This window comes from Triticum dicoccoides, unplaced genomic scaffold (genome assembly GCF_002162155.2).
Source record: "Triticum dicoccoides isolate Atlit2015 ecotype Zavitan unplaced genomic scaffold, WEW_v2.0 scaffold16131, whole genome shotgun sequence".
In the NCBI taxonomy this organism is placed as follows: domain Eukaryota; kingdom Viridiplantae; phylum Streptophyta; class Magnoliopsida; order Poales; family Poaceae; genus Triticum; species Triticum dicoccoides.
This window is the reverse complement of record NW_021215392.1, coordinates 90341-94888: the sequence shown is the minus strand read 5'-3', so window position 1 is coordinate 94888 and position 4548 is coordinate 90341.

Sequence of the window (4548 nt, the reverse complement as noted above, 5' to 3'; positions counted from 1 at the left end):
ACCTCGGGAAGCGCGGGCGCACTATATTTTGGAATGGAGGGAGTATTTTATAGGCTTATTACTTCATTGATTAGCCTCGTTGATGTGAGACTTTATCCTTTTTTGTCTTCTCCACATAACCCCCCTCATTATATTCTATTCCACACATAGTGTTATGTCCATGGCTCGCGCTCATATATTGCATGGAAGTTTATAGGTTTGAGATTACTAATGTACGAAACAATTGCTTGGCTTGTCATCGGGGTTGTGCATGATGAGAGCATTCTTGTGTGACGAAAATGAAGCATGACTAAACTATATGATTTTGTAGGGATGAACTTTCTTTGGCCATGTTATTTTGAGAAGACCTAATTGCTTTGTTAGTATACTTGAAGTATTATTATTTTTATGTCAATATGAACTTTTCTCTTGAATCTTTTGGATCTGAATATTGTTGGAAATATGGCCTGGAGCTAATAATAAAATGGTTATTATTGTATTTCCTTGTTCATGATAATTGTCTATTGTTCATGCTATAATTGTATTAACCGGAAACCGTAATACATGTGTGAATACATAGACCACAACGTGTCCCTAGTAAGCCTCTAGTTGACTAGCTCGTTGATCAATAGATGGTCATGGTTTCCTGACCATGGACATTGGATGTCATTGATAACGGGATCACATCATTAGGAGAATGATGTGATGGACAAGACCCAATCCTAAGCGTAGCACAAGATCGTGTAGTTCGTTTGCTAAAGCTTTCCTAATGTTAAGTATCATTTCCTTAGACCATGAGATTGTGCAACTCCCGGATACCGTAGGAATGCTTTGGGTGTACCAAACGTCACAACGTAACTGGGTGGCTATAAAGGTGCACTACAGGTATCTCCGAAAGTGTCTGTTAGGTTGGCACGAATCGAGACTGGGATTTGTCACTCCGTATGACGAAGAGGTATCTCTGGGCCCACTCGGTAATGCATCATCATAATGAGCTCTATGTGGCTAAGGAGTTAGCCACGGGATCATGCGTTACAGAATGAGTAAAGAGACTTGCCGGTAACGAGATTGAAAAAGGTATGGGGGTACCGACGATCGAATCTCGGACAAGTAACATACCGATAGAAAAAGGGAATTGTATACGCGAGATTGATTGAATCCCCGACATCGTGGTTCATCCGATGAGATCATCGTGGAACATGTGGTAGCCAATATGGGTATCCAGATCCTGCTATTGGTTATTGGCCAGAGAGATGTCTCGGTCATGTCTGCATGGTTCCCGAACCCGTAGGGTCTACACACTTAAGGTTCGGTGACACTAGAGTTGTTATGGGAAATAGTATGTGGTTACCGAAGGTTGTTCGGAGTCCCGAATGAGATCCCGGACGTGACGAGGAACTCCGAAATAGTCCAGAGGTGAAGATCGATATATTGGACGAAGGGTATTGGAGTCCGGAATTGTTCTGGGAGTACCGGGTGACGACCAGCGTGACCGAAAGGTGTTTCGGAGGCCCCGGCAAGCGTTGGGGGGCCTTATGGGCCAAGGGGAGGGGGCACATCAGCCCACTAAGGGGATGCGCGCCCCTCCCACCCCATCTCACGTAACCTGGAGAGGTGGGGGCGCCTCCCCTAGGACAGCCACCCCTCCCAGCTTGGGTGGCAAGTTTCCTAGGGGTGGGGGCACCCAAACCCATCTAGGGTTTCCCCTGTGGCCGCCACCCCTCCCCTAGGGAACCCTATGGCTCCTCCTCCACCTCCCTTCCCCCTATATATAGTGAGGGAGAGAGAGGGCAGCCGCACCCCCTTCCCTGGCGCAGCCCTCTCCTCCTCCAACTCCTCCTCCTCTTCCGCAGTGCTTGGCGAAGCCCTGCCGGAGAACCACGAGCTCCATCGCCGCCATGTCGTCGTGCTGCTGGAGTTCTCCCTCAACTTATCCTCTCCCCTTGCTGTATCAAGAAGGAGGAGACGTCCCCGGGCTGTATGTGTGTTGAACGCGGAGGCGCCGTCCGTTCGGCGCTAGATCGAATCTTCCGCGATTTGAATCGCCGTGAGTACAACTCCATCAACCGCGTTCTTTGTAACGCTTCCGCTTAGCGATCTTCAAGGGTATGAAGAGGCACTCCCTCTCTCTCTCTCGTTGCTAGCATCTCCTAGATTGATCTTGGTGACATGTAGGAAAATTTTGAATTATTACTACGTTCCCCAACAGTGGCATCATGAGCTAGGTCTATGCATAGATTCTAGGCACGAGTAGAACACAAAGCAGTTGTGGGCGATGATTTGTTCAATTTGCTTACCGTTACTAGTCTTATCTTGATCCGGCGGCATTGTGGGATGAAGCGGCCCGGACCGACCTTACACGTACGCTTACGTGAGACAGGTTCCACCAACTGACATGCACTTGATGCGTAAGGTGGTTGGCAGGTGTCTGTCTCTCCCACTTTAGTCGTATCGGATTCGATGAAAAGGGTCCTTATGAAGGGTAAATAGCAATTGGCATATCACCGTTGTGGTTTTGCATAGGTAAGAAACGTTCTTGCTAGAAACCCATAGCAGCCACGTAAAACATGCAACAACAATTAGAGAACATCTAACTTGTTTTTGCAGGGTGTGCTATGTGATGTGATATGGCCAAAAGGATGTGATGAATGATATATGTGATGTATGAGATTGATCATGTTCTTGTAATAGGAATCACGACTTGCATGTCGATGAGTATGACAACCGGTAGGAGCCATATGAGTTGTCTTAATTTATTTAGGACCTACGTGTCAATGAAAACGCCATGTAATTACTTTACTTTATTGCTAACCGTTAGCCATAGTAGTAGAAGTAATAGTTGGCGAGGCAACTTCATGAAGACACGATGATGGAAATCATGATGATGGAGATCATGGTGTCATGCCGGTGACGATGGTGTTCATGTCGCACCTCGAAGATGGAGATCAAAGGCGCAAGATGATATTGGCCATATCATGTCACTTTATGATTTGCATGTGATGTTTGTCATGTTTACATCTTATTTGCTTAGATCGACGGTAGCATAAATAAGATGACCCCTCACTAAAATTTCAAGAAAGTGTTCCCCCTAACTGTGCACCGTTGTGAAGGTTCGTTGTTTCGAAGCACCACGTTATGATCGGTGTGATAGATTCTAACGTTCGCATACAACGGGTGTAAGCCAGATTTACACACGCAACACACTTAGGTTGACTTGACGAGCCTAGCATGTACAAACATGGCCTTGGAACTGAAGGAAATATGCCCTAGAGGCAATAATAAAGTTATTATTTATTTCCTTATAATCATGATAAATGTTTATTATTCATGCTAAAATTGTATTAACCGGAAACATAATACATGTGTGAATACATAGACAAACAAAGTGTCACTAGTATGCCTCTACTTGACTAGCTCGTTAATCAAAGATGGTTATGTTTCCTAACCATAAACAATGAGTTGTTATTTGATTAACGGGATCACATCATTAAGTGAATGATCTGATTGACATGACCCATTCCATTAGCTTAGCACCCTGCCGGGGGACTGATCCACGGACACCTATGGGACCGGCGGGCCGAGTCCCTTTCGGTTCGGCGGGGGCGGAGGTCGCACGAAGAGCGGATCGAGGCGAAGCACACGAGCAGTTTACCCAGGTTCGGGCCGCATGGATGCGTAAAACCCTACTCCTGCTTTGTGGTTTGTATTGAGTTCTTGCTCGGGAGCGCGGAGTGCTACAGTACACTCCAGCAACTAACGAGACCGAGCGTGAGTGTTCTCTTTTTCCCAACACCCCTCTATGTTGCGCATGGGCCTCCTTTTATATGCTCAAGGGGTCACCGACAGGTGGCAACGTAGACAAGGGTAAAAATGTAAAGGTGCTGTGGTTGGTACAGCTACCTGCTACAGTGTATCATACCTAACCCTGACGGCAGGATACAAGGGCATTAAATGCCCATCCGAGTCGCCTAAATAGTGCAAAAGGGACCATCAGGGACGCCACCGCTCGCCACGATGGCAATCTTGTCAGTGCCGCTTGCCACCGTGCGCCCCTGGCTGCACAGCCTTCCGCCACGTACGCCTGGAAGGGTCCCAGAGCGACACGTTGGTGGATGTGCTGGAGCACGGGCACAGAGTGGTGGCTTGCCGCGGCAAGCGCTTTGCCGCGGTTGTCGTCTTGTCGCGTCCGGGAGCTTGTCGCTCACCGAGCCTTGCCGGGACGCGTTGCGCGTCGCGGCAAGTTCCTTGAGATGCCTTGGTTGGCCTTCCCGGCAAGCTCCTCTTGCCGGGGTCTTGTCTCCTTGGCTTGGATACTTTGTCCTTGAATGGCTCCAAAGGAACCACGGAGGACCTTGGCGGTCACCCGGCAAGCCTTGCCGCGGGACGCTGCGACTGCCCGTGCACAAGTTCGGGATACTAGGGTACCCCTACTCTAGTACACCGACAGGAGCCCCCGGGCCTGGGCCATACACGGTGCCGAGCGCTGTTGGGCCAGGCCCAAAAGAGGACACGGGCACGCGCGGCCTAGGTTTACGCTGTATCTCTCCCCGTATCCACCGCGCCCTCCCC